General features: G+C 40.7%; 1 long non-coding RNA gene across 2 annotated transcripts in view; it reads left to right on the top strand.

Annotated features, from left to right (window-relative positions):
- Positions 1-4468: 4468 nt before the first annotated feature.
- The window catches only part of LOC138763969 (uncharacterized), a 101149-nt gene continuing 78435 nt past the window's right edge, over positions 4469-27182 (top strand). For both annotated transcript variants that reach the window (XR_011357926.1, XR_011357925.1), the window contains exons 1-2: positions 4469-4623; positions 14284-14345. This is a non-coding gene — a long non-coding RNA (uncharacterized lncRNA). The remainder of the gene's footprint in view (positions 4624-14283; positions 14346-27182) is intronic.

The following is a 27182-nucleotide window of genomic DNA, read 5'->3' on the forward strand; positions in this document are numbered from 1 at the left end:
GGCGGCCTGGTCATCGCCCGTGTTGACCACATCAACATCGGTTGTGAGGTTCAGAATGCGGTAGCCGATGGCCTCCGGAGGGGTGGGGAGCATCGGTAGGGTAGCCTGGTCATCACCCATGTTGACCACGTCGTTCTCAATGTCGTCAGGGGCCCTCAATGTCGGCTGCTCCCTGGCCCAAGATGGTGGCAGCACATGGGGAGCCGCTGCATGGCTGGCCTCCTTCCCCAGCCACCTGCTGTGCTGTAGGAAGTGACATCATCACAGCCAGTGGCAGTGACATCATTATGACAGCCAGAAGTGATGTCACGCCATAAGCCAGAAGTGAGGTCACTGTAGTTCTCAGCGAGGGTGAGGCTGGTACAGATGCTCGGGAACATGCTGTGACAGCTGCTGATGGGTCCGGATGTTGCGCGGTCGAAGTCGGGGAAGGCAGAAGTCGTTGCGGGGACAATGGCGCCGCCCGGCACGTGCACATGGGGGGGTCCGCGAGGGAGGTTGGGAGGTCATAGAGAGCCGCTAAGTTGCCGGCAAGTTTAGAGAGGCACACTTTTACAAAGTGGCCTTTCTTGCCGCATCGAGAACAATACTGGTTCCTAACTGGGCATTTTGGTGCGATCGTCGATCTGACCCACAACAGAACCCACAGTACTTACAGGGCCACCGAGTGCCTGCTGCAGCGACGTTCTCCTCCCCAGCTCAGCCTGGGGCTGCAGCTGCAATGTGAGAGGGCCATGAGGGAGCCTGGGGGAACCTGAAATCGAACGGTTCGACGTTCAGGGCTGCTGCTTCCAGGGTTTGGACCACTTCCACAGTCCTGGTTAGGGCATAGATGTTGTCTTCCAGCAGCTTCTGCTGGATGGCCCCCAAGTGTAGCCCTCGGATGAAGACGACCCAGATCAGCCTCTCGACCTCCTCTACACCTAGCCTGGGTTAAGCTAGACATGGTCGGGCCAACTCTCGCAAGTGTCCCAGCTAAGACTCAGCCATCTCCCTGGGTTGCTGGGCTCGGGTGTTGAGGAGGTACCTTGCACAGACCACATTCATGGGGGGCTTGTACAAGTTCTCGAGAATGACCATTGCACTCTTGTACGTGGAACAGCCTTTGGTTACCTGGAAGGCGCGGGGACCCAGATTTGACCGGAGTACGACCAACCTCTTCTGATCAGAGTCCAGGATGCTGCCTTAGTGTGCCTCAATGATTGCCTCGACTTCGTGCTACCAGATCTCAAAGCGTGTCTGGGTTTCCGGGTGGCGTGGGTTGACCTCGAGGCTCCCTGTGCTCAGGAGTTTTTCCATGGCAGCCGTGGGAAAATTTTGTGGATTAAATTGTGGTGTGCTATTAGACAGAATCAGACACACACAAGGTAAAGACTGAACAATAAGCTTTAATCCTCAAAGACCTCCACAGAGCAAGGCTGGCTGTGGCTGCAGCAACTCAGTCTGAGGCCTCGGGAGGTCGGCGCAGGCTTATATCCCCGAGGATGATTGATACCCGACCGGGTGGGGCTTGATCCATTCAGGCCAACTGATTGGCAGCGGGCCAGGTGTTGTCCTGTCCCCTTACGCTCCTGCAGGTACAGAGGTTGCCCCCTGCAGTAGGCCGGCGATACACTCCTTCAGGTACAGAGGTTGCCCCCTGCAGTAGGCCGGCAGTACACTCCTTCAGGTACAGAGGTTGCCCCCTGCAGTAGGCCGACGGTACACTCCTGCAGGTACAGAGGTTGCCCCCTATAGTAGGCCAGTGGTACACTCCTTCAGGTACAGAGGTTGCCCCCTGGAGTAGGCCGGCAGTACACTCCTGCAGGTACAGAGGTTGCCCCCTGCAGTAGGCCGGCGGTACACTCCTGCAGGTACAGAGGTTGCCCCCTGCAGTAGGCCGGCGGTACACTCCTGCAGATACAGAGGTTGCCCCCTGCAGTAGGCTGGCGGTACACTCCTGCAGGTACAGAGGTTTCCCCCTGCAGTAGGCCGGTGGTACACTCCTGCAGGTACAGAGGTTGCCCCCTGCAGTAGGCCAGCGGTACACTCCTGCAGATACAGAGGTTTCCCCCTGCAGTAGGCCGGCAGTACACTCCTGCAGATACAGAGGTTTCCCCCTGCAGTAGGCCGGCGGTACACTCCTTCAGGTACAGAGGTTGCCCCCTGCAGTAGGCCAGCGGTACACTCCTGCAGGTACAGAGGTTGCTCCCTGCAGTAGGCCGGTGGTACACTTCTGCAGGTACAGAGGTTGCCCCCTGCAGTAGGCCGGCGGTACACTTCTGCAGGTAGAGAGGTTGCCCCCTGCAGTAGGCCGGCGGTACACTCCTGCAGATACAGAGGTTGCCCCCTGCAGTAGGCCGGCGGTACACTCCTGCAGGTACAGAGGTTGCCACCTGCAGTAGGCCGGCGGTACACTCCTGCAGATACAGAGGTTGCCCCCTGCAGTAGGCCAGTGGTATACCAGCACAGAGCTTCCACAAAATAGAATACCACTTGTCAAAATTGCTGGAGCATTGGCTTTGTGATAGTTTAATTTCACAAAATGTTGCTTTGCTACAACAATGTAAAAGTATCAAACATGAGATACCCAACATTATTATACGTGTCCTGATTGTGTTTATTCTAAACAGAGAACATTAAATGATAAAGGAAATTATAATTCAAAATAGCAATATGAAAATTAAGACTTTAGGCAAATTCCTGGATTAATGTCCTTGTCAAATCTTGGCAGTCAGCATGTTTTATTATATCTCAATTATATTTCTGACTGCTACCAGAAGAGCAGCATTGACCTGCTCGATGGACTGTGTATGATCGGGCAGCAGCAACAGTGGAAGGACAGAATCCTTTTTGGTTACAGTACATCATTGTCTTGCTCTCTGCAGCACACGCTCTGTTTTCGCTGCTACCATCAGGAAGGAAGCATCGGTGCCTGACTCGCACGCCGGAACAGCTACCCCCCCCCCCCCTCCTCCATCAGACTCCGCAACAATAACCTCAATCAGGGGCACATTTAAGGACTCTCATTAACTTTTTTTCTCTCTGTATTGCACAGTTTGTCTATTTTTTTTTAATTTTGTTTGCATGTATAGGAATCCTCCTGAGTGCAGTTCTTAACACTGCCATTAAGTGGTAATTCTGCCTCGTCCACAGGAAAAAGAATCTCAGGGTTGTATGTGATGTCATGTAGTACTCTGACAATAAATCTGAACTTTGCAAAATAGGAAAGTTTTCTCCACATCCATCAAGACTCGTAAGCATCTCATTTATTTCCATCAAGCCCATGCCACTGTTCTAGTCTCTGATTCATACCAGACTGTGGTCTTCCAATGAGGATCAAATTGCCGAGGCTCAGGTCTTGAAGCTTGCTAAACCAGCACTAAGGGGTATGAAGGTGTTGAAACCTGTGCTGTAGTCAAGACCCACCTGATGTAGGTCTTGCTGTTGACTATGTCATCCCGGCTGAGCCGAGAGCCAGTGATATTGCATTTGCTGTGGAGCAATTGTGTCAGTCGCCGGATTGCAATGGGTCCAGATCTTTACTCAGGTACGTGTTCATTCTGGCCATGACCTCTCAAAGCCTCTCATCACAGTAGATGCGAGTGCGACTGGGTGATCGTCATTGAGGCAGCTTACTCTGACCTGCAGATGCTGCGGTTGTGGCAAAAACAGGCAGAATTGCTGGAAATCTAGCTCCTATGGATGCTGCGAGACTCCCTGAGTTCCTCCAGCATTTCTGTTTTTACTAGTATAATTGATGCCCTTTTGAAGCAAATGGGAACCTCTGGCTGCAGCGATGAGAGATTTGAAAATGTCAGTGAACACTCTGGCCATTTGGTTGGCACAGATTTTCCATTAGCCTCAGAGACCTACGTCTCAGGGCTGTCAGCTTCAGCAGGGATTCCCATTGGTGCCATTGTGCTCTCCTTTTCAAAGTGAGCACTCAAAGGTATTCAGCTCATTAGGTTTTGAAGCATCACAGCCATTTATGATTCACCTGAAAGCTCGTCCAAACTCTGTGAAATTTTGCAGCAAAATGTCACAAGGGTCAAGTGGATTGGAACACCACCACGTGCAGATCATTGAAGTTGCACACCACCTGACAATTCCCATCTCAGTGCAGGGTCCAGAACTGAAATGCCAACTGGCCAATGAAGTTGCTCCATTTATGGATTCCAGCATCTACAGTTTCTATAGTCCTTATCAGCAGAATTAGCCTACCTCCATGAAAAGAATGGCAGCAGTTCAAGGGGCAACTCACCAGCACCCTTCTCAGGGGCATTTGGAGTTGAGCAATGAATGTCGGGTTTGCCAGTGACACATAGACTTTAAAGAAGAAGTCCATCACAATCACAGTGCCAAAGAAAAGCAAGAAAACTTGCTTCAATAATTACCATCCCATGTCTTTGACATTCATTATTATGACAGTTTATGACATTATTATGACAGTAATATGGCCCATATTAACTCCAGCCACCAAGGCAGCCTCAATTCACTCAGTTTTCCTACCTTTGCAACAGGACCACAGCAGATCTCCCTGGCCCTGCACTCTACGCTGGAACACCTGGATAACAAAGACACCACCATTTTATGGTGGTGTCTCAGCCGGGATGACATAGTCAACAGCAACACCTACATCAGGTGGGTCTTGACTACAGCACAGGTTTCAACACCTTCATACCCCTTAATGCTGGTTTAGCAAGCTTCAAGACCTGAGCCTCGGCAATTTGATCCTCATTGGAAGACCACAGTCTGGTATGAATCAGAGACTTGAACAGTGGCATGGGCTTGATGGAAATACATGAGATGCTTACGAGTCTTGATGGATGTGGAGAAAACTTTCCTATAGCATCTCCAATAGCATATTCTCAAACAAACTATTCCCCAACCTCCAAAACAGAAGTATCAGCACCCACATTTGTAATTGGATCCTTGACTTGACCTGCATTACAAGTTGTGAGGACTGATGACGGCACCTCTTCCACAATAAATCTTAACGCCAGTGTTCCACTCATGGCGATGTGGCCAAACACTCCTCTAACTTTGCATATGTTTGCAGATAATACCGTCATTAAAGGTCAAATCTCAAACAATGACAACATGGAGAATAGGAAGGGGAATAGAATGTCAGGATAACAATCTCTTCCTGAAAGTCAGCCAAGCAAAGGAGATAGCTACTGATTTCAGGAGATAAGAGAAAAGAATATATTCTTATATACAGTAAGGTAATGAGTTGGAAATGATGGACAGCTTCAAGTTCTTAGGAGTAAATATCATTTTCAACTTGTCCTGATCCAACTGCGATGACATTACAACCAAGGAAGTGAACCAATGATTCAACTTTTTCAGAAGTCTGAGGGAATTGGCTACATCCCCTCAGTCTCTTCATAACTTTTACATGTGCCTTAGGAATTTTGACTGGATGTATCGCAGCCTGGCATGGGAACTGGTCTGTCCGAGACAGCAACAAACTGCAAAAAATTATCAACAGAGCTCAGGCTATCACATAAACAAACCACCCCTCCATAGACTCCACCTACACCTACCATGTTGAGAGCTTCTACCTACTGTAGAAGCTGTCAACATATTAAAGTACCTATCCCACCCTGGTTATATCTCCTCTCAGCTTTCCGTTGGGCAGAAGATGTATGTGCTTGAAAAAACAACCCTCTAAATTTAAGGACAATATTTTCCTGCTGTTATCACACACTTAAGAGGATCTCTCACTGGCAAAATGATGCGCTGGCATGGGTTTTAAGCTGTACTTTTCTCTTTACTTTACCCTTCTCTCTATACCCTGCACTATTTGACTTAAGGTAACAATACCTCCTAAGTATTTATTTATTTACTTGATTATTCATTATTATTGCATTCTGAGTTGACTTGCTTGGATGGCACACAAAACAAAGCTCGTATTGTATCTCAACACACAAGACATTAAATAATTCAATACACCACCTCACCAAAACAAAACATTAAAAACTATTATTTCTCTCAATGTTTATCATATATTCTGCTTAATCTGTTTGCATGTACCAACTAGAGAGGGAACAGTGTTGGATTTACTGTTGGGGAATGAGATGGGTCAGGTGACAGAGGTATGTGTGGGGGAGCACATCGGGTCCAGTGATTATAGTGCCATTAGCTTCAAGGTAATTATGGAAAAGGTTAGTCTGGGCCCAGAGTTGAGGTTTTTGAGTGGAGAAAAGCTAGGTTTGAGGAGATGCGAAAGGATTTACAAGGGGTGGATTGGGACAATTTGTTTTCTGGGAAGGATGTAATAGAGAAATGGAGGTCTTTTAAAGGAGATATTTTTAAGAGTACAGAATCTTTATATACCTGTTAGGTTGAAAGGTAAGATCAAAAGTTTGAGAGAGCCATGGTTCTCAAGGGATATTGAAAACTTGGTTCGAAAAAAGAGGAAGTACTACAATAAATATAAGAAACAGGGAAAAAAGGAGATGTTTGGGTACTATATTGAATGTAAAAAGATTCTTAAGAAAGAAATGAGAAGGTATGAGGTGGCTGGAGCAAGCAGGGTGAAAATAAATCCAAAGGGTTTCTACAAATATGTAAATAGCAAAAGGAAAGTGAGAGATAAAATTGATCCAATAGAGAATCAGAAAGGACAAATGTGTGGCCAAAAGAGATGGGGGAGGCTTTGAACAATTTATTTTCCTCAGTATTTACTGAGGAGAAGGATATTGAACTGTGCAGGGTAAAGAAAGCAAAGGGGGTAAATATGGAGACTATAGTGTTTAAGAAAGAGGTAGTACTGAAGCTTTTGAAACATATAAAGGTGGATAAGTCTCCAGGTCCTGACCAGGATTTTCCCCAGGACCTTGAGAGAAGTTAGTGAGGAAATAGCAGAGGCTCTGGCAGTGATTTTTCAAATGTCATTAGAGACGGGAATCCTGGGCAAGCATGGCATCGGCAAGTGCAACGACAATGGGCGCCTCCTGTTGGAGCTCTGCGCAGAACAGCGGCTTGTCATTACAAACACCCTTTTTCAGCAGAGGGACAGCCTTAAGACCACCTGGATGCATCCCCGATCCAAACACTGGCACCTCCTGGACTACATCCTGGTGCGAGAAAGTGACAAACGAGATGTGCTCCACACCAGGGTCATGCCTAGTGCGGAATGCCACACTGACCACCGGCTGGTTCGCTGCAAGCTCAACCTTCACTTCAAGCCAAAGCCCAGGAACAATAAAGCCCCCAGAAAGAGGTACAATGTTGGAAACCTGCAGTCAGACGAAGCGAGAGGAAACTTCCAGGCAAACCTCAAAGCAAAGCTCGACGATGCAACCCGCCTCACGGACCCGTCCCCTGAAACCCTCTGGGATCAGTTGAAGACTACCATACTGCAATCCACTGAAGAGGTACTGGGCTTCTCCTCCAGGAAAAACAAGGACTGGTTTGACGAAAACAGCCAGGAAATCCAGGAGCTGCTGGCAAAGAAGCGAGCTGCCCACCAGACTCACCTTACAAAGCCGTCCTGTCCAGAGAAGAAACAAGCCTTCTGTCGCGCATGCAGCCATCTTCAGCGCAAACTCTGGGAGATCCAAAATGAGTGGTGGACTAGCCTCGCCAAACGAACCCAGCTCAGCGCGGACATTGGCGACTTCAGGGGTTTCTACGAGGCTCTAAAGGCTGTGTACGGCCCCTCACCCCAAGTCCAAAGCCCGCTGCGCAGCTCAGACGGCAAAGTCCTCCTCAGCGACAAGATCTCCATCCTCAACCAATGGTCAGAACACTTCCAATCTCTTTTCAGTGCCAACCGCTCAGTCCAAGATTCTGCCCTGCTCCAGCTCCCTCAACAGCCCCTAAGGCTAGAGCTGGATGAGGTTCTCACCCTGGATGAGACATATAAGGCAATCGAACAACTGAAAAGTGGCAAAGCAGCAGGTATGGATGGAATCCCCCCCAGAGGTCTGGAAGGCTGGCGGCAAAACTCTGCATGCCAAACTGCATGAGTTTTTCAAGCTTTGTTGGGACCAAGGAAAACTGCCTCAGGATCTTCGTGATGCCACCATCATCACCCTGTACAAAAACAAAGGTGAGAAATCAGACTGCTCAAACTACAGGGGAATCACGTTGCTCTCCATTGCAGGCAAAATCTTCACGAGGATTCTACTAAATAGAATAATACCTAGTGTCGCCGAGAATATTCTCCCAGAATCACAGTGCGGCTTTCGCGCAAACAGAGGAACTACTGACATGGTCTTTGCCCTCAGACAGCTCCAAGAAAAGTGCAGAGAACAAAACAAAGGACTCTACATCACCTTTGTTGACCTCACCAAAGCCTTCGACACCGTGAGCAGGAAAGGGCTTTGGCAAATACTAGAGCGCATCGAATGTCCTCCAAAGTTCCTCAACATGATTATCCAACTGCACGAAAACCAACAAGGTCGGGTCAGATACAGCAATGAGCTCTCTGAACCCTTCTCCATTAACAATGGCGTGAAGCAAGGCTGTGTTCTCGCACCAACCCTCTTTTCAATCTTCTTCAGCATGATGCTGAACCAAGCCATGAAAGACCCCAACAATGAAGACGCTGTTTACATCCGGTAACGCACGGATGGCAGTCTCTTCAATCTGAGGCGCCTGCAAGCTCACACCAAGACACAAGAGAAACTTGTCCGTGAACTACTCTTTGCAGACGATGCCGCTTTAGTTGCCCATTCAGAGCCAGCTCTTCAGCGCTTGACGTCCTGCTTTGCGGAAACTGCCAAAATGTTTGGCCTGGAAGTCAGCCTGAAGAAAACTGAGGTCCTCCATCAGCCAGCTCCCCACCATGACTACCAGCACCCCCCACATCTCCATCGGGCACACAAAACTCAAAACGGTCAACCAGTTTACCTATCTCGGCTGCACCATTTCATCAGATGCAAGGATCGACAATGAGATAGACAACAGACTCGCCAAGGCAAATAGCGCCTTTGGAAGACTACACAAAAGAGTCTGGAAAAACAACCAACTGAAAAACCTCACAAAGATAAGCGTATACAGAGCCGTTGTCATACCCACACTCCTGTTCGGCTCCGAATCATGGGTCCTCTACCGGCACCACCTACGGCTCCTAGAACGCTTCCACCAGCGTTGTCTCCGCTCCATCCTCAACATTCATTGGAGCGCTTTCATCCCTAATGTCGAAGTACTCGAGATGGCAGAGGTCGACAGCATAGAGTCCACGCTGCTGAAGATCAGCTGCGCTGGGTGGGTCACGTCTCCAGAATGGAGGACCATCGCCTTCCCAAGATCCTGTTATATGGCGAGCTCTCCACTGGCCACCGTGACAGAGGTGCACCAAAGAAAAGGTACAAGGACTGCCTAAAGAAATCTCTTGGTGCCTGCCACATTGACCACCGCCAGAGGGCTGATAACGCCTCAAACCGTGCATCTTGGCGCCTCACAGTTTGGCGGGCAGCAACCTCCTTTGAAGAAGACCGCAGAGCCCACCTCACTGACAAAAGGCAAAGGAGGAAAAACCCAACACCCAACCCCAACCAACCAATTTTCCCCTGCAACCGCTGCAACCGTGTCTGCCTGTCCCGCATCGGACTTGTCAGCCACAAACGAGCCTGCAGCTGACGTGGACTTTTTACCCCCTCCATAAATCTTCATCCGCGAAGCCAAGCCAAAGAAAAGAATGCCGGAGAATTGGTGTGTTACGCATATGGTTTCTTTGTTTAAAAAGGGTTCGAGGAGCAAGCCTAGCAATTATCGGCCTGTAAGTTTGACGTCTGTAGTAGGTAAATTGATGGAAAGCATTCTTAGAGATAGTATATATAAGTATATGGAGGGACATGGTCTGATCAGGGACACTCAACACGGATTTGTGCTTGGAAGGTCGTGTTTGACCAATCTTGTTGAATTTTTTGAAGAGGTGACTAGGAATGTTGATGAGGGTAGAGCAGTGGATGTTGTCTATATGGACTTCAGTAAAACCTTTGATAAGGTTCCACATGGGAGGTTAGTTAGGAAGGCTAAGTCCTTGGGTATTAATTTGAAGATAGTCAAATGGATTCAACAGTGGCTGGAAGGAAGGTGCCAGAGAGTAGTAGTAGATAATTGTTTGTCAGGACAAGCGGTGTACCTCAAGGTTCAGTATTGGCACTGTTGCTGTTTGTCATATATATTAATGATCTGGAGGATGGGGTGATAAATTTGATTAGTAAATATGCAGATGATACTAAAATAGCGGAATTGTGGATGATGAAGAGGGTTTTCACAGATTGCAGAGGGATTTAAACTGCTTAGAGGAGTGGGCAGAAAGATGGCAGATGGAGTTTAATGCTGATAAGTGTGAGGTGCTTCATTTTGGAAAGAATAATCAAAGCAAGACATATGTAGTAAATGGGAAAGCATTGAAGAATGCAGTGGAGCAGAAAGATCTAGGAATAACAGTGCGTTGTTCCCTGAAGGTAGGCGAGCATGTGGATAGGGAGGTGAAGAAGGCCTTTAGTATGCTTGCCTATATAAATCAGTGCATAGAATATAGGAGTTGGGAAGTAATGATGAAACTGTACAAGGCATTGGTGAGGCCAAATTTAGAGTATAGTGTGTAGTTCTGGTCACCGATTTATAGGAAGGATATTAACAAGATAGAGAGAGTGCAGAGAAGATTTACAAAAATGTTGCCTGGGTTTCACCATCTGGAATACAAGGAGATATTGAGCAAATTAGGTCTTTATTCCTTTGAACGTAGAAGGCTGAGAGGGGATTTGATAGAGGTGTTTAAGATAATGAGAGGGATAGATAGAGTTGATGTGGAAAGGCTTTTCCTATTGAGAGTAGGAGAGATGGATACAAGAGGTCATGGGTTGAGAGTTGATGGGCAAAGGTTTAGGAGTAACATGAGGGGGAACTTCTTTACTCAGTGAGTGGTTACTGTGTGGAATGGGCTTCCGGGAAAGGTGGTGGAGGCAGAGTCAATTTTGTCAGTTGGATGAGTATATGGATGGGAGGGATATGGGCAGGGGGCTGGTAGGTGGGATTAGAGGAGGGTACTTGGATCAATGCGGACTAGGAGGGCTGAATTGGCCTGTTTCCATGCTGCAATGGTTATATGTTATATGTTTTTACATCAAGGACCAAAAAATGCTGTTTTGTCCAGCGCTTGACGTCCTGTTTTGCGGAAACTTCCAAAATGTTTGGCCTGGAAGTCAGCCTGAAGAAGACTGAGGTCCTCCATTAGCCAGCTCCCCACCATGACTACCAGCACCCCCCACATCTCCATCGGGCATACAAAACTCAAAATGGTCAACCAGTTTACCTATCTCAGCTGCACCATTTCATCAGATGCAAGGATCGACAACAAGATAGACAACTGACTCGCCAAGGCAAATAGCACCTTTGGAAGACTACACAAAAGAGTCTGGAAAAACAACCAACTGAAAAACCTCACAAAGATAAGCGTATACATAGCCGTTGTCATACCCACACTCCTGTTCGGCTCCGAATCATGGGTCCTCTACTGGCATCACCTACGGCTCCTAGAACGCTTCCACCAGCGTTGTCTCCGCTCCATCCTCAACATTCATTGGAGCGACTTCATCCCTAACATCGAAGTACTCGAGATGGCAGAGGCCGACAGCATCGAATCCACGCTGTTGAAGATCCAACTGCGCTGGGTAGGTCACGTCTCCAGAATGGAGGACCATCGCCTTCCCAAGATCGTGTTATATGGCGAGCTCTCCACTGGCCATCGTGTCAGAGGTGCACCAAAGAAGAGGTACAAGGACTGCCTAAAGAAATCTCTTGGTGCCTGCCACATTGACCACTGCCAGTGGGGTGATATCGCCTCAAACCACGCATCTTGGTGCCTCACAGTTCGGCGGGCAGCAACCTCCTTTGAAGAAGACCGCAGAGCCCACCTCACTGACAAAAGACAAAGGAGGAAAAACCCAACACCCAACCCCAACCAACAAATTTTCCCCTGCCACCGCTGCAACTGTGTCTGCCTGTCCCGCATCGGACTTGTCAGCCACAAACGAGCCTGCAGCTGATGTGGACATTTACCCCTCCATAAATCTTCGACCTTGAAGCCAAGCCAAAGAAAGAAAGAAGAATTTATGACAGTACTGAACTTGAACTTAATACTCAGAAAATAACACACGTTATAATTCACAACAGTACATATATATCTATATCTATAATAAGAAAGCAGTGAAGCAACCTGGAAATAAGTGGACTGAATTTCAAGGTGAGGTGGATAGTGCTAAAGGGTTAGTTCTCAGTGTTCATGTTGCTTTTGATCCTTGCATGGGACAAGGCCAGAAAATAAGTCCTGCTCTTCTTCCTTTTATTTCCTTGTAGAAAAATAGGATTGAATCGATATGACTTTTCAGAATGGTTTTGAAAGATTGTGTGCGCGTGTGCGGTGGGTGGAGGAGATGTGATAGTGAAAGCTGATATTAGGTATTCATATTTTCTGCCTTGTCTCCCATTCAAAATCGTAAGGATCACCAGGAAATATGGGTTGAGGATGGAGAGGTCACAAGACTAGGCTTTTCCAAGTAAGGAAAAGATGCTATTTTAGTATGAATGTTAATAGAAAGTAGTTTATAGGAGGTTATAGGATTTCTTTCTTTGGCTTGGCTTCGCGGACGAAGATTTATGGAGGGGGTAAAAAGTCCACGTCAGCTGCAGGCTCGTTTGTGGCTGACCAGTCCGATGCGGGACAGGCAGACACGATTGCAGCGGTTGCAAGGGAAAATTGGTTGGTTGGGGTTGGGTGTTGGGTTTTTCCTCCTTTGCCTTTTGTCAGTGAGGTGGGCTCTGCGGTCTTCTTCAAAGGAGGCTGCTGCCCGCCAAACTGTGAGGCGCCAAGATGCACGGTTTGAGGCGTTATCAGCCCACTGGCGGTGGTCAATGTGGCAGGCACCAAGAGATTTCTTTAGGCAGTCCTTGTACCTTTTCTTTGGTGCACCTCTGTCACGGTGGCCAGTGGAGAGCTCGCCATATAATACGATCTTGGGAAGGCGATGGTCCTCCATTCTGGAGACGTGACCCATCCAGCGCAGCTGGATCTTCAGCAGCGTGGACTCGATGCTGTCGACCTCTGCCATCTCGAGTACCTCGACGTTAGGGGTGTGAGCGCTCCAATGGATGTTGAGGATGGAGCGGAGACAACGCTGGTGGAAGCGTTCTAGGAGCCGTAGGTGGTGCCGGTAGAGGACCCATGATTCGGAGCCGAACAGGAGTGTGGGTATGACAACGGCTCTGTATACGCTTATCTTTGTGAGGTTTTTCAGTTGGTTGTTTTTCCAGACTCTTTTGTGTAGTCTTCCAAAGGCGCTATTTGCCTTGGCGAGTCTGTTGTCTATCTCATTGTCGATCCTTGCATCTGATGAAATGGTGCAGCCGAGATAGGTAAACTGGTTGACCGTTTTGAGTTTTGTGTGCCCGATGAAGATGTGGGGGGGCTGGTAGTCATGGTGGGGAGCTGGCTGATGGAGGACCTCAGTCTTCTTCAGGCTGACTTCCAGGCCAAACATTTTGGCAGTTTCCATGGATGAGAATTGCATATACAGTAAAACCCTTGGTATCTGGCACCTATGGAGATTGGTAGATGTTAAATAAGTGAATTTTCTGGTTGCTTGTGATTGCATGTCACATGATTGAAAAACTAATGGTGAGGTGCACCAGCTTTAAACTTCCATAGGTTTTATCTATTTAATTTCCACAATTTCTTTTGCCGGTTGCTTGACATTGACAGTTGCTTGAATTAAGCACAATTACAGGCCCTTCCAGCCCTTGAACCCTTGCTGCCAAATACTGCAATCAACCTACAACCCTGTATGTTTAATGATACAAAATATCTGCAAGATATCAATGGTTACAAACTAAAGCTTTATTAAAATTTATAGTCTTCATTAATTTGTACCCAATATTTTTATGTTCTCATCAGTATAGTGTATTATTTATTCTTTAGCTATGCTTTTAATGTGTAATTTTTATCTACAATTCTCCAAGCATTAGCAATTATGAATTTAATAGTAAATAATATTTTACTCTTATAAATGAACTAATGAAGATAAATTGATATTTTAACACATGTTTGTGACATGAAATTTAGCTCTAACATGTATAAACTTTTTAAATGATCTCAAGCAAATTTTGATGTATCCTTTAATTATTCAGATTAGAAATTAGCATTATTTTGTAACGAAGACAGAACTGGAATAAATTCTTTCATTTATGAAACATAATTGTTTAAAATCCCTTTACATTAATCAGAATCTGTGTTTTATGTGTTGCTTTCAATAACATGGATATTATTGTATTATTTTCCAGAGGCAAATTATTGGAAGACACTGAGTTATTGCAATCATTATGTATCCCACAAGGACATTCAGGTTTGTGATCATACATTTTTAATGGAGTCAATTTAATCAATATTAATGTTTGGGTTAATTTCTTGAAAGCATAAAACAAAATTTGTAAAATTATTACAACAAATTTCAAATCCTGTCATGCCATAGTGTTCCAAATCAGCAAATAATTTATAAAACCAGCATTCAATTTGATTGTTGTAAAATAAAATAATTTGATTGCTCCAATCAGCACGGATTGCATAAATAAAATATATGTCTGCAGAACTATTAGTACAGAGCATTAACAACCTTTGAAATCGGTTGACGTTTATTCACCAGAGTTAATGGAAAAATATGGGGAGTTGAAGATTTCTAACAAAGTGGCTTGAAAGCAATAATTTGTATCTTACGGATAAAAACAATTTCATGTCACCAATGAAACTGTGCATCGTTGAAAAGATGTCATCTGTTCTTTCTAAAAATGAAGAGATATTTGCATAATTAAGAAATGAACAAACTTCAGTAAAAGCTTGACTTTCCTTTTTGTTTTAAATACTAGCAAATTTTGATTTTGGCTTGTATTTATCTATATACTATGCATAATTGTCCAGCATGCAGACATTTCTGGACTGCAGATCTTTAATGATAATTCAATGGAGATAACACTGCTTTGAGAGAATTCTATTAACAGCAGAGGTATACTACAGTCATTATGAATGCTTCTGTAACAGGTCAATGAAATGACCTTCAAGATTCAACTGTTATATGCTTTTCGACACATCATTAGATTTCATTCTGGCTTGTTAAACCTGAAAACATGCATTGTGTACAAAAGATCCATCAGGTGCAAAACTAGGGATGTTTGGCAATCTGCCTTCACATGTCAGTTCTCTGTTCAGTCATGTAGCATGAAAGTCACCATTAAACTTTAAAGCTGATGCCAAATAGTGACTTGCCAACTTTAGAGTTCCCACTAACTCAACAACACCTTTCCACAGTAAAAACATAATGCTGGAGAAACTCAGCAGGTCAAACAGTGCACCTGATATAGCAAAGGAAAAGACACATAACCAATGTTTTGGGCTTGATCCCTTCATCAAGGTAAGGAACACCATTTGATCTGCTGAGTTTCTCCAGCATTGTGTTTTAACTTCTACTACGGTGTCTGCAGATTTTTCTGTTTTACTGCCTCCACATTCGCTATCCCTGCTTATTAGAGAATGAATTGGGCAGAGACATTTCCCTGAGGGGAATATTGCTGGAAAGCATTTGCAAAAATGCTCTTGCCCAGTATAGAACATCCCAAAGGAAATCTGAATCTGAGGGTCAAGTCAAGTTTATTGTCATCTGATTGTACAAGTACAACCCCACAAAACAGTGTTCTCCGGTCCTCAGTGCAAAAGCATGCAGACATACAACCAGATATAACAGCAACTAATACACATGCAGGACAAGTATTATAGCTATATAAATAAATAAATAATAGATCACTTTTGTTTTGCACAAATGAGAGTCACGGATGGTTAGTGTGAGCAGTTCCTTTGGTTGTTCAGAATTCTCATTGCCCGTGGGAAGAAGCTGTTCCTCAGCCTGGTGGTGGTGGCTCTGATACTCCTCTACCTCTTCCCCAACAGGAGCATCTGAAAGATGCTGCGTGTGGGGTGGAAGGGGTCCTCAATGATTTTGTGTGCCTTCTTCAGACAACGATCCCAGTATGTAACATCGATGGTGGGGGTGTGGGGGGGGGGCACAGGGAAGGAGACTCCTCTCTGCCACACTTATGATCCTGAGGGGACCTGACAGACATTTATTCCCCATGGAGAAGATGGTTAGAATCTAAAGTGTGCTACCAGAAGAGAAGATGAAGACAAAATAGTTCTTAAAATATCTAATAAGCATTAAATAATTACTTGAATCACTAAGGCATTGAAGGTTATAGACCTAATGCAAATAAGTAGGACTAATGAAAATAGCTACAACAAGCAGAATGGGAATATTGAGCCAGTGGGCCAGTTTCTGTCCTGTACATTTCCAATTCTCTGAGATGTGCACAGCATGTAGATGAATAAATGTCTTCTTTTACCCATGAGCCTTAGCTTCTGAAATATATCAATTACCCTACAATCCTGTATGTTTTTGGAGGGTGAGAAGAAACCAAAGCAAATCTCATTGAATGGCGGAGCAGGCTCGAAAGGCCGAATGACCTACTCCTGCTCCTATCTTCTATGTTTCTATGTATAAACTCCTCACAGACAGTGACAGATTTGAAACCAGGTCACTGGCACTGTAACAGCTAACTGCTATGCTAACCTTACCTTTATTTGTTTTGTTTAGATCATTTCTTGTTCCTCCAACATTCCATTTACTCCTTTTCATGCAAAAGAGAACATTATTTTGCAATCTTTTGCCCTCTCCCTTCCCACCATCACCACCCCCAGACATCCTCCAGGTCTCCACTTAGTTAAAACCAAAAACAATTGCAACATTTTTCAGTTTTGATAAAAGGACACCCATATGACACATTAACACTCCTTATCTCAGCCTGGGCAGCTGAATATGCCCAGCATTTTCTGCTTTGATCTATCAGTTTATCTTCAAGTCTGTGGGGGAATAACTCAGAGCTCAGTGTGCTGTTGCCACTGAGCCATGGATGATGTCAAACAAAAAGTAAAATTTGTCTTACTTGTTTTAGAAAGATACAAATTGCCAATGTCTTCAAAAACATTCAGATAACTTGTTTCCATTGTTGCAAGCTCCTGTTTTAATTAGTGAGTTCATTTGGTGGGGTGGGGGGGGGGTGGTTGGTGCTGCAGGCATTCACAGTTCACAGCGTACTACAGATAACTTGGCACCATTGAGTCCAAACTATAAACAGACTATCAACTAAGAACCCAGAACATGGATATGTACCCAAGGGAAAAAAAAGATGGTGAGAGGGAAATCATATGATTATGAGCCATGTTTTTGAGATGCTGAAACTGAAACAGAAATAGAATTGAGTATTGATCAGCAATTGATCTGAAAACACAGAGGTGGAATGGCTCTGTGAAATGGACAATTCTGATCATTCTCCTTGTCAGGGGTATTATTATTGAATCACCATGACCAATGCAACGACCATTTTCATTGACCCATATCTGGGTAAAGGAAGCAGGAAAATTACTTCATTTGGATCATGACCATTCTGATGGTCATTTTGTTTGACCCTTGCCTGGGTCTTTTGGAAGTATTGTGGAAGTCACACATTTTGTTTCCTTTATGCAAGGAAAAGGAGAGTTGTAACAATCGTTTGCTTGAAAGAACATTTCTCTGAAAGCAACTTGACAAGGATTCATGAGTTTTGAGCAGTCTGATCACTCAGTGTCTCACCTACTTCGTAATTACTTCTGAGCAACAGTTTAAAAGTATGTTTCAACACAGGATTTCTAAAACTGAACTTTGGGAATTGACTTTCCAGAATTGTGCCTCAGCTGTAATGGTCTGGGTAATCCACACACACACATACATATAGAGATATATTCACACATAGTTAGGGTTAAGTTTAGATATAAGTAAGATGTTATATCATTAGTAATTACTAATAAAATTATTCTTTTAAAAATAATGGTTCCCTGCTGGTGGTGCATGGAGTACACACTTTCATAGCTGCAGATCCTTTGCAGATCCCAAGCCTTACTTTTTTTCATCAACTTTTTCCTTAACGTGGAGTTCTTTCTTAGTTTTAGTTCTTCTTCTTTCTCAGTTTTTTTTACATTTATACAATATGATGTCTACTCATGGAAATAAGGCTGGGAGAAAAGAAGGAGATGCCTTTACTTCTGAAGAATTTGCCTCTATGATGAAAAACATTAAGGACTTAAATAAAGATGTTAAAGAGTTTTTAAAAAGATTCAAAAGATATGCACATTCTTCTTCCTCAATTTGCTGAAAATTTGGGGGAATTATGAAATTTCATCAAAGAATATGACTCCAAAATTAAAGAAATGGAAAGAACAGTTGGAGTTCATGATTCTCTGCTGGATGATCCACAAACTGATAATCTGGAATTTTTAAAAAAAATCTCACAACTTTTTATTGAAGAAGGTCACGGATTTGGAAGTGAGAAACAGAAGAAACAATTTGAGAATCATTAACTTGGATGAGGGAACTGAATCAGGCCATCTTCCCGAATTCTTCACTGAGTTTCTCCATGAGATTTTTGACGTGATCTGTTACCAACTCTCCCTGAAGTTGACAGAGCGCACCCATCATTCATCTCTAAACCTGCTCCTGGTATAAAGCCTCAATCAATTGTTCTTTGCTAACACCAGTTCCAGATTAAAGATCAGCTTCTAAGAGAATCCTGACGCAGAGGTACTTTAAAATATCGGAGCCAGAACATTAAGATTGTGGATGACTACTCACCTGAACTCATGAAAGAATGTTCTACATATCAAGAAGTCATGCTCCAGCTCTATAATGCTGGCTTAAAATCACCATTACGCTTCCCAGCTAGATTGAGAATCATCTTACTGGACAATTCCTATGAGTGGTTACTTTCTCTTAAGGCTGCAGCTGATTTTCTGGAAGATAAACTACCAGTTTCAGTGGATGAGTGTACTTACTGACTCTTTTTTTTGTATCTTTTTGATATAAGTACTGGGTTTTTTTTGCTTACTTTGCAATAAATTTAAACCAATGTTTCATAAGGCTTGTATGTTTTTCTTTAATTTCTTAGGGAAATTCCTTTCTTTTTACATAAAATGTATATATCATATTGTCTTTTTTTAAAACTTTTTATATTCGTGGTAACTAATGCTTTTGGTTGATAATTAATTACTGAATATTAAGATTTTAATTTAAGTAGGCTCAATAGTTTTGGAGCTGTGTGAGTTCCCTTATCTTTTATGTATAATTCTGGGATAACTGCCAGCAGTGAGATTTGGGAATATTGCTTTGTCTATGAGCTACTGCTACATGAAGTGGGATTCATGGAGTTTGAGGGGGGGGGGTGTTAGAAAGATTTTTTTGAAAGAGTATATTGGCAATTCTTTATTAGGCATGCCTCCACTTTTAATAATTTTGTATTGTTGACATCTAATTTCTCAGATAGCCAAATGTATTAAGGTTTTTTTTTGTGGAATATTGCAGGTTTGAACCATCCGATTAAATGTCGTGAGTTTTTTTTTCTCACATTACAAAGTTTAAACCTGCGATTACTCTCTTACAAACAAAAAACGTTTTTTGATTATTTGATACCTTATGATTCTTAAATTTTTGGAAGGGACAGTAATTCCACTGAGCTTTTTTGGCTAAATCTAAGGGTGTTACAATCTTGATCGATCATTTGGTGCTGTTGATTAAACATGAGGTTATCACCAACACTAATGGTTGTTTTCTTATATTGTCGGGTAAACTTTATAATAAACTTATATGTTTTTGTTAAGGTTTATGGTTCTAATACTGATGGCCCAATTTTTTTGAATGCCTCTTTTCTCTCTTACTGGATATGAATATGTATTCTTTGATAGTAGTGGTCGCCTAAACTGTTGGCTTAATCTGGTACTTGACCATTTGCCTCTTAAAATCACTAATTTAAATAAGTATACTTAGAAATTATTTTAGGTTGCAATCTTGGATCACTGATGTATGGAGATTTCATCATTCTGTTGAGAAAGAATTTTTTTTTTTCCATGAGGTCCACCAAACATACTGTATATTTTGGTGTACAAGTTGAGTTGTGAAACCCACAAAAATGGGCATCGACTTGTATGCCAGATATACTTTTGAGACCTTAATTCAGCTCAAAGTCCAATCCATACTGATCCAGTGTACAAGTCGACTCATAAAAAATCCAATTCATCATATAAGTCAACCCATGAAAAGCAGATTTGGCATTTAAGTCAACCCTTGAAAAGAAAAACTGACTGCGACAGATTTTCATTGAGATTTTTATTGAAAACAACAAGACAATTACAACCTTTCAAAATCACTCTCACTATCAACGTCTGAGGCAAATATGGTGACAAGCACATCCATACTCTCACTGCTTAAACAGACATCATATGGGTCCCAGTCTGTATCTGATGATTCGGTTTCAGCTTTGTTGTTAGTGTCTCACAACAAATAATCTGCCGTGCCATCAATTGTACAAGAGATACCACACTTTTTGAACAATTTTAAGCACACTCTACTTTAAATTTGTCCCATGCCTTGAGCATGAAGTTGCACAGCGCAATACTGATGCAGCATGCATTGCCCTGCCTTTTGTTAATGATTTTTCTGCACTCAAAAACATGTATTCCATTCCTCATGCACATGGGCTTTGAATGGCTTGTTCAAGCAGACATCAAGAGGTTTCAATGTAGACATCAAACCACCCAGAATAACTGTTATGTATGTATTATGTAGTGATAATCTACTTTTAGTCTTCTCAGTTAAGTGGCTACAAAACATATCCCAGACAAGCAAACTCCATTCTTTGCATAAGCAGTTTGTTCCTCACATTAACTATCCATAGTTTTACACCATTTTCATCCATATATCTTCATGAAAATTACAAAAAAACCCACAGGGAATTTTATTTTAGGTTTAATTTTGCATTTGATGATGGGCATGGGTCTTAACTTTGTCCCGTCAACCATGCACGATAACACCATGGTAAACCTGGTCCTTTCATGGCATTTACTTCTGGTTGGCACAGTTTTAACATCTTTCTATTCCACTGTTCTATTGCATATAATGTTGAAATTCATGGGGATTTTGTCCATATTTCTGATATTTGCCAATGCAAACTATATTTATGCCAGTATCATAAAATAAACTGGTGAAAACTTACAACTTTATGAGCAAGATCTTTTGGTAGTTTCTGAGCATTTTTTTGGCATAATACCAGATTTTTCCTGTTCATGAAACAATTGCACCAGCCACTGTAGCCTCAACATCATTACTGAGGTCTGGATGTGACTTGGCCTGCTGCAGAGCAAATATTCTTATTTTATTTCTGATGACTATGTAGCGATCTTGCCTCTGTTCACATACCCATTCTGCAATGTGATTTTCCAACTCTGGCCGACAAGTAATTTCTTATCTAAAAGAATACTGCCTTTTTGGTATTTTACTTAGAGTCTCTTTTTTCTTCTTCCAATCTCGTACCAACTTCTCAGATACATCAAATTTTCTTCTTGCAGCAGTGCAGTTGTTGGTTTTCCTGGCCATTTCTGTCACTTTCAATTTCAAACTCACTTCATACTTTTTTTGAATATTTTATTTAAATAAACACATATATGATAATTATAACAATTAGTATCAAATCACCAATGATACAGAGTTTACAAATATATGTTGATTAATATATAGCAAAGAAAAGAGAGAAAAATTTGAATCTCTGTTTGCCATCTTTCTAATTTTAATGCAACATCTGAATTCCAAGTAACAGAAATACATTTCCATGCAATTACCAAAACAAATTTAACAAATTTCAATTGAAAATCTGATTAAGATAATTTAGGAGTTATATTCTCAAAATTTCCCAACAATAATAATTCAGGGTTTAACAAAAAACCAACACCAGTAATTTGCTGTAAAAACTTACAAACGGACATCCAATAATGTTTAACCTTTAAACAAGACCATGCAGAATGAACAAAGGTTCCAAGCTCCTTTCCACATCCAAAACATTGATCCAATATATCCAATTTCCATCTATTCAACTTGTGAGGTGTAATTATACAATTGATATGAAAAATTATAATGAAGTAATCTATACCTTACATTAATTATACTGGACTTTATATAAATCAATCTTTATATTGATCTATTGTTATGTTTACATTTTGTTCCCTTCTTTCCTTTGAATTAAACAAACCTAATTTAGGTGCTTTTTCTTGTGACAGCATATATGCTATTGAAATGAATTTTTAGTCATTCCATCAACAATTATACATTCTAAATCTGTAAGTTTTTAAAAAAATCATATCAGATCCTAATTTCTCTCTTAAATAAGCTCTTAATTGAAATTAACAAAAAAGCATACTATGACAAATGTCATATTTAACTTTTAATTGATCAAATGACATCAATCTATGATTATTATAGCAATCTCCCAATTTAGAAATTCCTTTATTATTCCAAATATTCTAAAAAGGGTTATCTTTTGAAAAAAAATTGAGAGGGTTAATCAATTACATTTTTAATGATAAAAGATTTCCATCAATTGCTAATTTAACTTTATTCCAAATATTAATCAAATGCTTCCAGATTGGAGCATCTTTATTCATTGTTAATAACTTCGGTTCCCATTTATAAATGTATTCTTCAAATATAGTTTCTCACATTTTATTTTATTCATTTTTCACCCAAGTTGGTTTAGCTTTCCCAAATAAAGAAACAAGAAATCTTAATTGTGTTGCTTTATAATCATTCTTAAAATTAGGAATTTTAGTCTTCCTCATTCATATTTTAATGTTAATTTTTCCAATGATTTTCTTGCTGCTTTTCCTTTCCAAAGAAATTTCCTAACTTGTTTGTTTAAATCTTGAAAAACATTTTGAGGTATAGAGATAGGCAAAGTCTTAAATAAATATCGAATTCTCAGAAAAAAATATTAATTTTAATACAATTAACTCTTCCAATTAAGGTAATAGGCAAGTTCACCTACATTTTTAAAATCTTCATCTATCTTCTTAAATAATGGAATATAATTTAGTTCATATACATGTTTCAAATTATTATCAATACATATATTTAAATATTTAATCTTATCTGTCCAGTTAAATTGAACATTTTTTTAACATTGTGAAAAATCTTCTTGTGCAAACTCCGTTACTTCACTTTTATCCTAATTTATTTTATATCCTGAAACTTTTCCATACTCTAACTGTTTATAAAGTCTAGGTAATTATAATTGTGGTTGAGTTAGATAAACAACACTCATCAGCAAATAAACTAATGTTATGTTCAATCTGATTTATTACAAATCCTTTCAACTGTTGATCAGTAGGAATCTTTTGTGCAAGTAGTTCTATAGCCAGAGCAAACAAAGCTGAAGATAGAAGGCATCCTTGTCTACTATAGTTAGCTAAGTTAAAAGATTGGGACACCTTCCCATTTGTTATTACTTTGGCTTTGGGATTTTATACAAAGGTTTAATTCAATTTATAAAATTCAGTCCAAAACCAAATTTACTCAAAAAATTAAATAAAATATTCAATTCTAACCTATCAAAAGCCTTTTCTGCATCTAAATCCATTGCTATACTTTAATCTTTTTCTTCTGTGCTAAATTAATTATAATTAGTAATCTTTTTATATTCTTTGAAGTTTGTCTATTTTTAACAAAACCTGTCTGATTCATATTTATTAATTCAGGAAGATAATCATTAATCCTATTCACTAATACTTTTGCTATAATTTTATAGTCAACATTTAATAACAATATAGGTCTATATGAAGCTGGTTTTAATGGATCTCTGTCTTTTTGAGAAGTATCCCTAATTATCATTGTTGAAAAAGGTCATGGAAGATTATGTGATTTAAAAGCTTGTTCTATTACCTTCAAAACTAAAGGAATCAATAAATCTTTAAATTCTTTATAAAATTCATTTGGAAATCTATCTTCTCCTGGAGATTTATTATTTTGTAAACAATTAAGTGCACCATAAACCTCTTGTTGAGTAAAAGGACTATCTAAATCATCTTTACCTACTTCAGTTAATCTTGGTAATACCATTTGTAACAAATATTCATCTATAACTGCTTCATCATGTAAGGACTATCTAAATCATCTTTACCTACTTCAGTTAATCTTGGTAATACCATTTGTAACAAATATTCATCTATAACTGCTTCATCATGTAAGGACTATCTAAATCATCTTTACCTACTTCAGTTAATCTTGGTAATACCATTTGTAACAAATATTCATCTATAACTGCTTCATCATGTAAGGATTTTTTCATAAAATTCCTTAAATGTTTTATTTATTTCTTGTGGTTTAAATGTCACTTCACTGTTATTCTGTCATATTGCATTGATTGTTCTAGAGGTCTGTTCTGCTTTTAATTGCCAGGCTAAAACTTTATGGGATAGTTCTCCTGGTTCCTAATATTTCTGTTCAGTCCGTAATATCATTTTATCTGTTCTATATGTTAGCATTGTATAATATGGTAATTACTTGTTAGTTAAACTTCTATATTTATTCTCTGAAGGTGAATATTTTGTTTCCTTTTCCAATATTGCTCTTTCTTTTTCTAATTGATCTATGCATTTCAAATATTCTTTATTTTTTATTTTTGAAGAATAACTTATAATTCATCCTCATAAATAAGCATTTAAAACACAACCCAAATAATGAACAACTTCTATTGAATGTAAATTTGTACCACAAAACAATTCTATATGTTGTATAACTCAATTGAATCCAAACCTTTTAAATTGTATCACAGTACCAGACACGGATGTCCTGTTAGTCTATAATTATTTAATTTGGCTTTAAAACCTCTAGTAGTGGCTTTTCTGCAATCAGCTGATATTTCATGAACCTTAAGAGGAGGAAATATTCATAAGGCCTCTCTTAATGCAGATGATCTTTTGTTGTATAAATCAAATCCTGACCAATCGGTTCCATCTATTTTATCACTTCTTTATCAATTCAGGAAATTTTCAGGGATATAAACTGAATTTGCAGAAGAGTGAGCTGTTCATTTTGGGTTCTTCCTGATCTTTAGATTCCTCTATTCCATTTAAAATAGTTAAAAATCAGTTCAACTATCTAGGTATTGTAAGGTAAAACATCATGAGATGGGAATGTGTAAGGAGTTACCCTGTACAGGGCTGTAACAAGATGTGAATGCATCCTTGTACTTACAAGATAAGAGAGACATTGATGGATTGAGAGGCAGGAAGCTAGCAGGGAAAGGATAGCAACAGTTTTAGTCATTGGACAAGTAATGATATGATGTTCTAAGCATGTATCCAAGGGTATAAAAAATCACCATTTTGCTGATAATGGCAGAATGCATTCTCCGACTAACATGGTTAGTTGCAAGTGTTACAATCCGGTAATAAAGAACAAAGAACCCTGATTTCGACTCAGTCTGGTGTTTGTCTCACTCATTCATGAACAAAGCAGACCTAACAGTATTACCATTACTAAAAAACTCAATAATTTGTTTAAAGAAAATTTCCTTAATGAGTCATATCAAGAAAGTCCTTAACACAGTTCTACCCACTTTCAATCACATTAATTGGCTGTGTCAATATAATCAAGATGAATCTCCTTCCTAAATTTTTATATATTTTTCAAGCTGTACCTGTTTTTGTTCCCAAATCCTTTTTTGATCATTTGATTCTATCATAGCTTCTTTTAAATGGAAAAATAAGTGCCCCGTCTTTAAAAAAAGTTTTCCTTCAAAATATTAAACAGAATGGGAGTTTGGCACTACCTAACTTTAGGTTTTATTATTGGGCAGCTAATATTAGATACATTATTTTTTGGATTCATCACAAGGAAAATTTATATGCTTCAAGATGGATTCATTTAGAAATTAAATCTACCAAAACGTATTCTCTTCTTTAGACACTTGGAGTACCTTTACCTTTCTCGGCCTCTGAATTAACTGATAACTTTGTTGTTAGACATACATTGAGAATCTAGTTTCAATTTAGGAAACATTTTGGGTACCATAAATTCTTATTAATTAGTCCTATTTTCAGTAGTTCCTTTTTATTTTAACCTTTGGTCAAATTTATGTATCCAATTCTTTTTAGGTATTTTTACTGACCAAAATCTGGCCTCTTTTGAACAACTATCCACCAAATATATAGTGCCCAGGCATCGTTTATTTCATTATTTACTGTTTAGGAGCTTTTTGAATTCTTTAACTTTGAAGCTCCCTGAAGACCTGGAACCTATTAATACAACAGCGCGAGCTCCCTGAAACAGATTAATACAACAGCGCGAGCTCCCTGAAACAGATTAATACAACAGCGCGAACTCACAGAAACAGATTAATACAACAGCGCGAACTCACAGAAACAGATTAATACAACAGCGCGAACTCCCTGAAATAGATTAATACAACAGCGCGAACTCCCTGAAACAGATTAATACAGCAGCGTGAACTCCCTGAAATAGATTAATACATCAGTGTGAACTCCCTGAAACAGATTAATACAACAGCGTGAACTCACTGAAACAGATTAATACAACAGCGCAAACTCCCTGAAATAGATTAATACATCAGTGTGAACTCCCTGAAACAGATTAATACAACAGCGTGAACTCACAGAAACAGATTAATACAACAGCGTGAACTCACTGAAACAGATTAATACAACAGCGTGAACTCCCTCAAACAGATTAATACAACAGCGTGAACTCCTTGAAACAGATTAACACAACAGTGCGAACTCCCTGAAACAGATTAATTCAACAGCGCGATCTCCCTGAAACAGATTAATACAACAGCGCGAACTCCCTGAAACAGTTTAACACAACAGTGCGAGCTCCCTGATAGGGGTGTTTAAATTTTCAACCTAATTATAAAGGGATGGGATCTGGCCTTCATGAATTTCTTCTAAATTCTAGGGTCAGTTCCCTGGACAGTTCCATGGGAACAGCAATTTCAACAGCTAATTTCTGAAACTACATGGAATTCTATTTTGAAGCCAATGCATTCATCCTCTCTTTGTGCTGGATACTTGTTAATACAGTTTAAGGTCGCACACTGGGCCCACTTTTTCAAAGTCCAATTGACTGAATTCTATTCTACTCTCTCTTCTAAACCTGATAAATGTATAACTGAAGAAGGTACGATGTATCATATGTTCTGATTAAATTCTTCTCTTTCCAATTTTTGGGAAGGGGTATTTCGTACCTTGTTTTCAGTTCTTAACCTTA

This window comes from Narcine bancroftii, chromosome 5 (assembly GCF_036971445.1).
Source record: "Narcine bancroftii isolate sNarBan1 chromosome 5, sNarBan1.hap1, whole genome shotgun sequence".
NCBI lineage: Eukaryota > Metazoa > Chordata > Chondrichthyes > Torpediniformes > Narcinidae > Narcine > Narcine bancroftii.